The following is a 13,423-nucleotide window of genomic DNA, read 5'->3' as shown; positions in this document are numbered from 1 at the left end:
GCTAAACCTAGTAGCGGTTCGCCTTCATTCACAGCTTGGTCTCTCTTGGGCACCTCCAAGACCAGCGCAAGTAGTAGCCATCTGCACATCACTTTTTGGCTAATGCTGTGTGACCCTGGGCAGAATACAGGTGGTGGCTGACCTTGGATGTGCTGAAAGCAATCAAGGCCCAACTAAAAAGGGAGAATGTGCACAGCCCACACAGTGGGTACACCTTGAGTACCCAGCTTGGGTACAGGAGAGGTTGTGCCAGTGGACCCTACAGGACATCTACTATATAAAGCCACTTTATCAAGCCTGGGAGACATATTAGCTCTACTTAACACATAAAAACAAACACAAAGAAGCTGCTAAAATGAGGAGACAAAGAAACATGGCCCAAATGAAATAACAGAACAAAACTCCAGAAAAAAAAAAAACAAAATGGAGAAAAGCAATCTATCAGATGTATACTTCAAAACAGTGGTTTTCAGGACACTCCAGGAACTCATTGAGTAATTCAACAGCATAAAAAGGTCCCAGGCAGAAATGAAGGTTGCATTAAATGAAATAAGGAAAAATCTACAGAAAACCAACAGTGGACAGAATGGAGCCAAGAATCAAAATAATGATTTGAAACACAAGGAAGGCAAAAGCATTCAATCAGAGGAGCAAGACAGAAAAAAAAAAAGAATTAAAAAAAAGATAGGCTTAGAAACTTCTGGAACATCTTTAAACATACCAAATCCAAATCACAGGAGTACCACAAGGAAAAGAGGAATTGCAAGAAATTGAAAACTTATTTGAAAAAAATAATGAAAGAAAGCTTACCTAATTTGGTGAAGGAAACAGACATACAGTTTAGGAAGCACAAAAAGTCCCAAACAAGATGGACCCAAACAGGAGCACACCAAGATGCATTATAATTAAAATGACAAAGGTTAAAAATAAAGAGAGACTCTAAAAAGTAGCAAGATAAAAATAAGTTACCTAAAAGGAGTTCCCATAAGACTGTAGATTTCTTAAAAGAAAATTTGCAGGCTAGAGCAGACTGGCAAGAAGCATTCAAAGTGATGAAAAGCAAGGACCTAAAACCTAGATTACTCTATCAGCAAAGTTATCATTTAGAATTAAGGGCAGATAAAATTCTTCCCAGATAAGGTAAAGCTAAAGAAGTTGATCCTCACCAAACCATTATTATACAAAATACAAAGGGAATGATATAAGAAAAAGATTAAAAAATGTACATTAAAATGGCAATAAATTCACAACTATTGATAACTAAATCCAAATAATAAACTAAGCAAACAAGCAGAACAGGAACAGAATCATATATATGGAGATCATCTGGAGGATTAACACTTGGGAGGGGAAGGGAAAGCAGGAAGGAAAATGTGCAGGGATTAAGAGGCACAAATCAGTACAGAAGACCAGGGGATATTAAGAACAATGTGGGTAATGGGGTAGCTAAAGAATTTATATGCAGGACCCATGGACATGAACTGAGGGAGGTGGTTGCTGGGGGGAACTGGAGGTACTGGTGGAGGGGAAAAAGGGAGAGAAATCAGGACAACTGTAATAGCATAATCAAGAAAATGCATTTAAAAAAGAAAGAAAAAAAATTTTTTTAAAGATTTTATTTATTTATCTTTAGAGGGGAAGGGAAGGAGAGAGGGAGAGAAACATTAATGTATGGTTGCCTTTCATGCGTCCCCTGCTGGGAACTTGCCTGTAGGGAACCTGCCTGCAACCCTGGCATGTGCCCTGACTGGGAATCGAACTGCGATTGTCTGGTTCGTAGGCCCGTGCTCAATCCACTGAGCTACACCAGCCAGGAAAAAGAAAATTTTTTTTTAAAAAAATGAGGATAGTTTCAGGAAACTCTGGGATAACATGAAGCATAACAACATCTGCATCACAGAGATATCAGAAGGAGAAGAGAGAGCGAGAGTAAGGGATCAAGAACCTGTTTGAAGAAATAATGACCGAAAACTTCCCTAACTTGGTGAAGGAAAAACATACCCAAAGCCAAGAAGCACTGAGAGTCCCAAACAGGGCCCACACCAAGGCATATCATCATCAAAATGAAAACAGTTAAAGACAGAGAGACTCTTAAAGGCAGGAACAAAAAGACAGCTAGTTACCTGCAAGGGAGCTCCCATAAATCTATAAATTGATACCTCAACAGAAACGTTCAGGCAAGAAGTACTCAAAGTGTTGAAAGCTAAGAACATGCAACAAGAATACTATACCCAGGTTATCATTTAAATTTGAAGGCCAGTGGGGTTTCAAGATGGCGGTGGACTAGGACGGAGTAGATACCAGTTCCTAGTACAAAAGAGACAGAAACCTATCCGATCGGAGGAGGTGAGGCCAGCAAGCCAGCAGTTGCCAAGCATATATGAAAATAAGAGACCAGAAACCTCATCGGTCACGGAGGAACCAGACGGTAGGGAGACAGCAACGGTACAGTAGTCTCTGGGACGGAGCAGGGAGAAACAGCTGGTGCAGGGTAGGGGAACCAGCGCCCTGTGGCCAGAGCCAAACGGCTCCTGGGGCAGCCTTCAGCGCCCGGACTGCTCCCTCCCTGGAATTTTTCTGCCGGGCAGGCCGAGTGGCCCAGGCGGAGAGGTGTGGAAGAAATTTCAGCCTGCGCGCAATTTGGGGAGCTAGTCACTCCACACGCAGTGTGTCTGGGCCAGTGCCTGAGGGCGCCTAGGCCAACGTTCAGCGCCCGGAAAGCTCCCTCCCTAGGTTTTTTGGGCCGGGAACCTGCCAAGTGGCCCAACCAGAGGGGAGCAGAGGTGATTTCAGTCTGTGCATAGCTCGGAGGTCGAGCGCCTGGTGGGAACTGTGTCTGGGAGAGTGCCTAAAGGCGCCTGGGACAGCGTTTGGCGCTCGGACGGCTCCCTCCCTGGAAGTTTTCTGCCGGGCAGGCCGAGTGGCCCAGGCAAAGAGGTGTGGAGGAAATTTCAGCCTGCGCGCAATTTGGGGAGCTAGTCGCTCCACACGCAGTGTGTCTGGGCAAGTGCCTGAGGGCGCCTAGGCCAACGTTCAGCGCCCAGAAAGCTCCCTCCCTAGGATTTTTGGGCCTGGACAGGCCGGAGGACCCAACCAGAGGGGAACAGAGGAGATTTCAGCCTGCACACGGTTCTGGGTCCAGCACCCGGCATGGTGCTGCTACATCCCTAGGGGTTTTTTTTGTTTTTTGTTTGTTTTTTGTTTGTTTGTTTGTTTTTTTTGGGTTTTTTTTTTTGTTTGTTTTTTTTGCCAGATGTTGGCCAGGGGACCCAGACAAACACAGGAGCAGAAGGGATACACACCACGCAGCGTGCCATGACGAGCACACAGAGTTTCTAGGTCGGCGCCCAGTCCTCAGATCTGCTCCCAGCTTCCAGTCTACCCCCCTCAGACTATCTGGAAGCCCGGGACGCTGAGGGGTCCTGGGAAAAGAGCTGAGACCCTCAACCCCCTCCCTTTCTGGCCAAGCAAGGTGGGGGGCCAGGAGAGACTTGTTTGATAGAGTTTACAGAGAGGGTGCGGAGGACAAAGGGCCCCAACCAAAGACTCTGTGGTTGCCAGCCCAGGAGAACTCAGAGGTGCAGCCTGGGGCTCTGAATCCAGTAGCCACGGCAGCCTGGTCTGCTTCACACCCAGCTTGGCAGCAAGCCCAGGATTGGGCAGAGGGTCTGGGGCTTCCCAACTGAACGGGGGCAGGCCTGTGCTCAATCCCGAGGGAACCAGGCAACTAGACCGGTGCAGGTGCCTGCAAACACAGCAAACCAGACTATGGCAGTAACCCCTGGGAGGGGAGCACTGCGAGAAATTCCTAGTTCCCCATTGTAGGGAGCTGGGGGAGAGGCGCCAAGTGTCTGGATCCTGAGAGGGGATGGCTGAAAAAAAAAATCACAACAATCGACCCTCAGCCAACTGCAACCAGAAAAACCGGTTTGGCTAGTTTGAAGCCAACAAGTGACATTCCTTTTTCTGAGGTTGTTTTTGAGAGATTATTTTTGTGCCTTTTTTGTTTTTTTGTTTTTTTTACTTTATTTTATCTTTATTCTTTCTTTTTTTTATCTACCTTTCTTCCTTCTCCATTCCTTTTCTTTATCTTTTTGCTTTTTTAAAGTAATCTGTTATTTCTTTAAAACTTTATTACTGTTTCATCTTTCCATACTTTTGTCCTCTTTTCCCGGATTTTCTGTTTTATTTCTTTTTCTTTTCTTTCTAAACTTATTGCTCTTTCTTCCATTCCCCTGCTATTTTTTTCTTTCTTCCTTTTCTTTCTTTCCTTATCATTTCTTTCTTTTACCCACAAGAGTCACAATCAACTTGAAAATATAAAAAGACCAGAGATGGACCCATAGAAGAGGCCTCCCAATAGTAGAGTCAGAGAGACAAATTGCACATTGTTGTGGGAGAGAAGCCACAAGTTGCTGCATATTTGAGTAGGTGGAAGCAGAAAACAACAGGATAACCAAAAGAGGCTGCACCATTGAAATTCACAGGTATTCCACCACAAAAGTTCATACCATAAACCCAGGGTGTCAAAACAGATTAATCTAAGAAGCTGAGGCTAACAAGAAGAGTCTCACAAACAATGGGAAGACAAAGAAACAATCCCCAAATGAAAGGAAAGGAGGAATCCTCAGAAAGAATGTTAGATGAAAAGGAAGCAAGTCAGCTATCAGATACTGAATTCAAAGCACTGGTGATCAGGAAGTTCAAAGAGCTCACAATCAACTACCAGAAACTACAGGGAAGCTACAGTGATCTCACTGTGAACTATATCAACATGAAAAAGGAAATGGAAATTATTAGCAAGGGCCAAGAGGAAATGAAGAATACAATTTCTGAATTAAAAAACACAGTGGAAAGCATTAAAAATAGGGTGGATGAAACAGAAGATCGGATTAGTGAATTGGAGGACAAAGTAGAAAGCATCTCACAGAAAGAACAGGAAAGGGAAAAGAGGCTCAGAAAGAATGAAGAGAGATTAAGAGAAATGCAAGACAATATGAAACGTAATAATATCCGAATAATAGGAATACCAGAAGGAGAAGAAGAAGAACAAGGGATAGAAAACATATTTGAAAGAGTAATGAGAGAAAATTTCCCTAATTTGACAAAAGAAAAAGTCACACAAATCCAGGAATCACACAGAGTCCCATTCAAGAGGAACCCAAAAAGGCCCACTTCAAGACACATCATCATTAAAATGGCAAAATTCCAAGACAAAGAGAGAATCTTAAATGCAGCAAGGGAGAAAAAAGAAATAACATACAAGGGCGTCCCGATAAGGTTAGCCACTGACTTCTCAATGGAAACACTCCAAGCAAGAAGAGATTGGCAAGAAATATTCCAAGTAATGAGAAACAGAGGCCTACAACCAAGACTACTTTACCCAGCAAGGCTCTCAATCAAGATAGAAGGCCAAATAAAGAGCTTCCAAGACAAAAGAAGTCTAAAAGAATTTGCTGCCACCAAGCCAGCTCTACAAGAAATACTAAAAGGTCTGCTTTAAGGAAAGGAAGGAAAAGAGACAGACAGAGAGGAACACAGGTACAAAAATGGCAATGAATAAGTACCTATCAATAATAACCTTAAATGTAAATGGATTAAATGCTCCAATCAAAAGACACAGAATAGCGTCATGGATAAGAAAGCATGACCCACACATATGCTGCCTACAAGAGACCCACCTCAGGACAAAAGACCATCACAGACTAAAAGTGAAAGGCTGGAAACAAATTTTCCAAGCAAATGGACAAGAAAAAAAAGCTGGGGTAGCAATTCTCATATCAGACAAAATAGACTTCAAAAAAAGAGCCATAAAGAGTGACCCAGAAGGTCACTTCATAATACTCAAGGGAAGAATCCACCAAGAAGACATTAACATCATAAATATATATGCACCCAACATAGGAGCACCAAAATATATAAGGAAAATCTTAGAGGAATTCAAGAAAGATATAGACAGCAACACAATTATAGTGGGGGATTTTAACACCCCACTATCAAAAATGGACAGATCTTCCAAACAAAATATGAACAAAGACATTGTGGCATTAAACAACACCCTTGATGAAATGGACCTAACTGATCTATACAGAGCTCTTCACCCCAAAGAAGCTAAATACACATTCTTTTCAAATGCACATGGGACATTCTCAAAGATAGACCACATGATAGGACACAAAACGAGCCTCAACAAATTCAAGAAAATTGAAATCATACCAAGCATTTTCTCTGACCATAAGGGACTGAAACTGGAAACCAACCCCAAAGGAAAAGACCCCAAACACCCAAAATCATGGAGACTGAATGGTATGCTATTAAACAATGAATGGGTCAAGAATGAGATTAGGGAAGAAATCAAAAAGTTTCTGGAAACAAACGAAAATGATCTCACAACAACCCAAAACTTATGGGATACAGCCAAGGCAGCCCTGAGAGGGAAGTTTATAGCAATACAGGCCTACCTAAAGAAAACAGAAACATTTCAAACAAATGACCTTACTCTACGCCGGCAAGAACTCGAGGAACAACAACAAAAACAGCCCACAGCAAGTAGAAGGAAGGCAATAACTAAGATCAGAGCAGAACTAAATGACATAGAGATTAAAAGTACAATTCTAAAGATCAATGAATCCAGGAGTTGGTTCTTTGAAAAAATAAACAAAATAGACAAGCCTTTAAGTAGGCTCATCAAGAAAAGAAGGGAACGGACACAAATAAACACAATCAGAAATGAAAGAGGAGAGATTACAACTGATACCACAGAAATAGAGAGGATTGTAAGAAATTACTATGAAGAACTGTATGCCAAGAAATTTGAGAACCTAGGGGAAATGGACACATTTCTAGAAAAATATAATCTCCCAAAACTCAATGAAAAAGAAGTAGAACAGCTGAATAGACGAATAAAAGCAAAAGAAATTGAAGCAGTAATCAAAAAACTCCCATCACACAAAAGCCCTGGACCAGATGGATTCACAGGAGAATTCTACAAAGCATTTAAGGAAGAGCTAACCCCCATTCTTCACAGACTATTCCAAAAAATCCAAAAGGATGGAAAACTCCCTAACTCCTTTTATGAAGCCAGCATCATCCTAATTCCAAAACCAGATAGAGATACAACAAAGAAAGAAAACTTCAGGCCAATATCGCTGATGAACATAGACGCTAAATTCCTCAACAAAATATTAGCAAATCGCATCCAACAATATATCCAAAAGATTATACATCATGACCAAGTGGGATTCATCCCAGGGATGCAAGGATGGTTCAACATTCGCAAAACAGTAAATGTAATTCATCACATAAACAAAAGCAAAGACAAAAACCACATGATCATATCAATAGACGCAGAAAAAGCTTTCGATAAGGTACAACACCCATTTATGATAAAAACACTCAGCAAAATGGGAATAGAGGGAACATTCCTCAATATAATAAAGGCCATTTATGAGAGACCTACAGCCAATATCATACTCAATGGACAAAAACTAAAAGCTTTTCCACTAAGATCAGGAACAAGACAAGGATGTCCACTTTCACCACCTCTATTCAATATAGTATTAGAAGTTTTGGCCACAGCGATCAGGCAGGAAAAGGAAATAAAAGGCATACAAATAGGAAAGGAGGAAACAAAATTGTCACTGTTTGCAGATGACATGATAGTGTATATGGAAAATCCTATAGACTCTACCCAAAAGCTGCTCAAACTAATTAATGAATTTGGCAAAACAGCAGGATACAAAGTCAATATCCAGAAATCAAAGGCATTTTTGTATACAAAGAATGAATCAGCAGAAGCAGAAATCAAGGAAAAAATCCCATTCGATATAGCAAAAAGAAAAATAAAATATCTGGGAATAAACCTAACCAAAGAGGTAAAAGACCTATATGTAGAAAACTACACAGCACTGAAGAAAGAAATCAGGGAAGACACAAAGAAATGGAAACATATACCATGTTCATGGATTGGAAGAATTAACATCATCAAAATGTCCATACTACCCAAAGCAATATACAGATTCAATGCAATACCTATTAAAGTACCAATGGCGTATTTCACAGACATAGAACAAACACTTCAAAAATTTATATGGAATCATAAACGAGCCCGAATAGCAGCTGCTCTTTTGAGAAAGAAGAACAAAGTAGGAGGGATCACAATACCTGATATCAAACTGTATTACAAAGCCAGGGTAATCAAAACAGCCTGGTACTGGCATAAAAACAGGCACATAGACCAATGGAACAGAACAGAGAGCCCAGAAATCAACCCAACCCTCTACAGTCAATTAATATTCCACAAAGGGGGCAGTAACATAAAATGGAGTAAAGATAGCCTCTTCAGCAAATGGTGTTGGGAGAACTGGACAGCTACGTGCAAAAAAAATGAAACTTGAGCATCAACTTACACCATACACCAAAATAAATTCAAGGTGGATAAAAGACTTAAATATAAGCCATGACACCATTAAAGTCCTAGAGGAGAACATTGGCAAGAAAATCTCAGATATTCCACGCAGCAACATTTTTACCGATATGTCCCCCAGAGCAAGGAATATAAAGGAAAGAATAAACAAATGGGATCTCATCAAAATAAAACGCTTCTGCATGGCCAAAGAAAACAGTATTAAATTAGCAAGACAACCAACTGTATGGGAAAACATATTTGCCAATGATACCTCAGACAAAGGTTTAATCTCCAAAATATACAAAGAACTTACACGACTCCACTCTAGGAAAACATCGAACCCAATTAAAAAATGGGAAAAGGACTTGAACAGACACTTCTCCAAAGAGGACATACAGAATATCCAGAGACACATGAAGAGGTGCTCAATATCGTTAGCTATCAGAGAGATGCAAATTAAAACCACAATGAGATACCACTTTACACCAGTCAGGAGGGCTATAATAGACAAAGCAACAAACAACAAATGTTGGAGAGGGTGTGGGGAAAAGGGGTCCTTAGTTCACTGTTGGTGGGATTGCAGACTGGTACAACCATTATGGAAAACAGTATGGAATTTTCTCAGAAAAATAAAAATTCACCTGCCTTTTGACCCAGCAATTCCACTGCTAGGATTATACCCCAAGAATCCTAAAACATCAATTTCAAAGAACCTATGCACCACAATGTTCATAGCAGCACAATTTACAATAGCCAAGAGTTGGAAGCAACCTAGGTGCCCATCAGTAAATGAATGGATCCAAAAATTGTGGTACATATACACCATGGAATTCTATGCAGCAGAGAGAAAGAAGGAGCTACTACCTTTTGCAACAACATGGATGGAACTGGAAAGCATTATGCTGAGTGAAATAGGCCAGGCATTGAAGGACAAATACCATATGATCTCACCTTTGACAGGAAGCTAAAGAATAAAACAAACAAGCAAACAGAATAAAAACAAAGACACTGAAATAGAGAACAAGTGGGCAGCGACCAGAGGGGAGAGGGAAGGGAACTTAAGGGGAAGAAGGGGGAGGGATTTTGAGGAACAAGTATGAAAGACACAGAGATGAGGACTGGGGGGGCGGAATGGGAGGGGGGGGAGACCAGGCGGGGGGGGGGGGTGGGATGGGAGAAATAGATTAAAAAAAATGTACTTGAAAAGTAACTAAATAAAATAATATTTAAAAAAAAATAAAAATAAAATAAAAATAAATTTGAAGGCCAAGGACTTCCAGCCAAGATGGAGGCGTAGGTGTAAACACTGTACCTCCTACCACAACTAAATTTAAGGACAACAAAGAATTAGAAATAAAAATACCACCAAAACAGACAGAAAATTGAACTGTACCGAAGTCCAACAATGGACCATTCCTCCAGACCAGTAAGAGGGGTGGAGACGGTGGCCTGTGGAGGGAGGCCTCGGCAGGGAAAAGCAGTGGCTGCCAGACTAACCCAGGCACACAGGCGGCAGTTGGCAGATCCCAGTCATAGGGTGGCAATAGGCAGACCCAGTGAGGGCACAAGGAGGCTGGCTGACCATGGTCACACATTACATGCAGATAAACCAAGGAGAAAAACGAACAGTAAGACAGACCTCGCAACGCAGGACCCCAGTACTGGGAAATAAAGCCTAAAAGCACTGATTGAAAAAACTTTTGGGGGTTGAGGTGTCAAGAGAGGCTCCCAACTTCACAGGAGAGTTCGTTGGAGAGGCCTACAGGGTCCTAGAACATATACAAGCCCATCCATGTGGGAACCAACATCACAAAGGCCCAATTTGCTTGTGGGAAATGGCAGAAGGGACTGAAATCCGAGAGAGTGGAACAAACACCATTGCTCCCTCTCTGACCCCACCCCCACAGCGACTGCATTGACCCACCCCAGTGAACACCAAAGCTTTCACCCCACACACATAACAGGCGCAAACAGACCAAAACATTATGGCTCAAACAGAAGAACACTCAAAGCCCCAGAGCCAATACTTCTAAGCAACAAAGAGATAGCCAACCTATCAGATGCACAGTTCAAAACACTGGTGATCAGGATGCTCACAGAACTGGTTGATTTTAGTTGCAAATTATATGAAAAAATGAATGCTACACTAGGTGAAATGAAGCAAAAACCAAAGGGAACCAATAGTGATGGAAAGGAAACTGGGACTCAAATAAATGGAGTGGACCAGAAGAAAGAAAGAAATAACCAAACAGAAAAGAATGAATAAACAAGAATTCAAAAAAATGAGGAGAGGCTTAGGAACCTCCAGGACATCTTTAAACGTTCCAACATCCAAATTATAGGGGTACCAGAAGGGGAAGAGGAAGAGCGACAAGTGGAAAACTTATCTGAACAAAGAATAAAGAAGAACTTCCTCAATCTGGCAAAGGAAACAGACTTCCAGGAAGTCCAGGAAGCTCAGAGAGTCCCAAAGAAGGTGGACCCAAGAAGAAACACACCAAGGCACATCATCATTACATTTCCCAAGATTAAAATGAAGGAGAGAATCCTAGAAGCAGCAAGAGATAAGGGGACAGTCACCTACAAAGGAGCTCCCATGAGACTGTCAGGGGATTTCTCAAAAGAGACCTTACAGGCAAGAAGGGGCTGGAAAGAAGTATTCCAACTCACGAAATCCAAAGACCTACATCCTAGATTGCTCTATCCAGCAAAGCTTTCATTTAGAATGGAAGGGCAGATAAAGTGCTTCTCAGATAAGGTCAAGTTCAAGGAGTTCATCATCACCAAGCCCTTTTTATATGAAATGTTAAAGGGACTTATCTAAGAAAAAGAAGATAAAAAATATGAACAGTGAAAGGACAGCAAACTCACAGTTATTAACAACCACACCTAAAATGAAAGCAAACTAAGAGGACAGTTAGATCAGGAGCAGAACCATAGAAACAGAAATCACATAGAGGGTTAGCAACAGGGGATTGGGAGGAGGAGAAGGGGGAAGAAGGTACAGAAAATAAGTAGCATAGACGGTAGGTAGAAAATAGACAGGGGGAGGGCAAGAATAGTATGGGAAATGTAGAAGCTAAAGAACTTGTGACACATGGGTATGAATTAAGTGGGGGAATAGGAGAAGGGGGTGTGCAGGGTGGAGGGAAATGAAGGGGGGGAATGGGACAACTGTAATGGCATAATCAATAAAATAGATTTTTTAAAGATAACAAATAAGAAACTCGAAAGCCAAATGAAGAGCTTCCCAGACCAAACAAACAAACAAACAAAATAAACAGCCTTAAAGGAGTTCATTACCACGAAACCAGTATTAGAAGAAATTATCAAGTGTCTTCTTTAAGAAGAAACAAAGAAAACTCAGAGAAACGTGGTTACGAAGAATAAATCAAGACACATGTCCCCCACCATTACACCTTTCAGGCCTTCTTTTTCTTTGTAGCTGCCACCACCAGCACAAGCTGCACACAGTTCAATAAAGGGCCCACGTACAGGCCTTCTGCCAAAGTCAGTATTGGCCTCTGTCCAATATGACCCTCAGAAGGAGGCAGAACTCTACATCTGGATTGAGGGACTCTCAGTTCTATCTCTCAGTCCTGACTTGTAGAAGAGCCTGAAGGATGGAATTACCCTGTGTATACTCATGAATAAGCTGCAGCTAGGCTCAGTCCCAAGATCAACCAGTCCATGCAAAACTGTCACCAGCTAGAAAACCTCTTTAACTTTATCAAGCCCATGGTCAGCTATGGCATAAACTCTGTGGACCCATGTGAAGCCAATGACCTGTTTGAGAGTGGAAACATTACACACGTGCAGGGTCTCTTCTGGCTCTAGCAAGAGAGGCCAAGAAAAAGGGACTGCAGAGTCACGTGAAAATTGGCATCAGGTATCCAGAAAAGCAGATGTGGAACTTTGATAATGCCAACATGAAGGCAGGCCAATGAATCAGTCAATAAGTGTGCCAGCCACTCAGACATGATAGCATATGGCATGAGTCATCTGTATGACCCTAAGAACCATATCCTGCCAGCCACGAACCACTCAACCATCAGCCTACAAATGGGCATGAACAGTGTTCCAGCACAGTGGGCAGGATGGCACCCACTATCCGGTGGCACATCTATGACATGAAGCTGAAGACCAACAAGTGTGACAACTCTTCCATGTCTCTGTAGAGGGGCTACACAAAGGGCGCTAACCAGAGTGGACAGGTCTTTGGCCTGGGCCAACAGATATATGGCCCCAAGTATTGCTCGAAAGACCCAGTGGCCAATGGGACTCCAGAGTCAGTTGGCAACTACCCAAGCCAGGGGAAGGCCCCAGAGTACCCCCTGAATTACCAAGAGGAGGCAGGCTAATGAGGCCCCCCCTTTGTGGGGTGTGCCCCCATATCACCACTCCATTTGGGATTTGGGTGTTTTTTTTGTGTTTTTATTTTACTTCTCTATGTGTTCAACTGCTTCTAGTTGAGGGTCTGTGAAGGCCAGTTTCAGATGTATGTGGAGTGGGAGTCCATGCCAGGGCACACTGAGGTAGCAAATTTTCCAGCAGGCTTTGGGACAAGCTGGAGCTTTGGGGGAGAAACCTGGGCAGCAAGGCAAATTGGACCCAAAGAGATTCCAGTTTCTTGTGCTTCCTTATCTCTGCTGATCAGTTTGACAGCTTTACAATGATTTCAGGCAGCTTTAACAAAAGTAATTTTTTGGAGAGGAGGGGGTAGGGAGGGTGGAGGGAGGTGCTGGGAAAGAAGTCCCCTGAGATAAGGCCAGGCCAAAGTCCCCAGATATTTTAGGCATCATAAGAGACTGGATTTCCCCAGGACCCAGGGGTCCACTGAGGAAACTGAAGCATATACAGAACAATGGAGTTCTGAGTGGTTGAGACAAAGCCAAACCCACTTCCATACTTGTCCCTTCTCCCTAACCAAGTACTACACAGGGAACCCCACCAGGAGGCCCTTCTTTAGACCAGCCCCACCAAGGACCCCTGGGACCAACAGATAATACACCAAAT

At 42.4% G+C, this 13,423-nt stretch overlaps 1 protein-coding gene and 1 pseudogene across 3 annotated transcripts in view; one reads left to right on the top strand and one right to left on the bottom strand.

The window, feature by feature from the left end:
• Positions 1-13,423, bottom strand: part of ZFP14 (ZFP14 zinc finger protein) — a 56,075-nt gene that overhangs the window by 24,768 nt on the left and 17,884 nt on the right. The gene's annotated exons all lie outside the window — the stretch shown is intronic.
• On the top strand, positions 9,813-12,768 carry LOC119056756 (calponin-2-like; annotated as a pseudogene).

The sequence above is a fragment of the Artibeus jamaicensis genome, unplaced genomic scaffold, assembly GCF_021234435.1.
Source record: "Artibeus jamaicensis isolate MK-2021 breed Jamaican fruit bat unplaced genomic scaffold, CSHL_Jam_final contig_464, whole genome shotgun sequence".
Lineage (NCBI taxonomy): Eukaryota > Metazoa > Chordata > Mammalia > Chiroptera > Phyllostomidae > Artibeus > Artibeus jamaicensis.
Note: the sequence above shows the minus strand (reverse complement) of the source record. Positions and strands in the feature narration are given on the sequence as shown.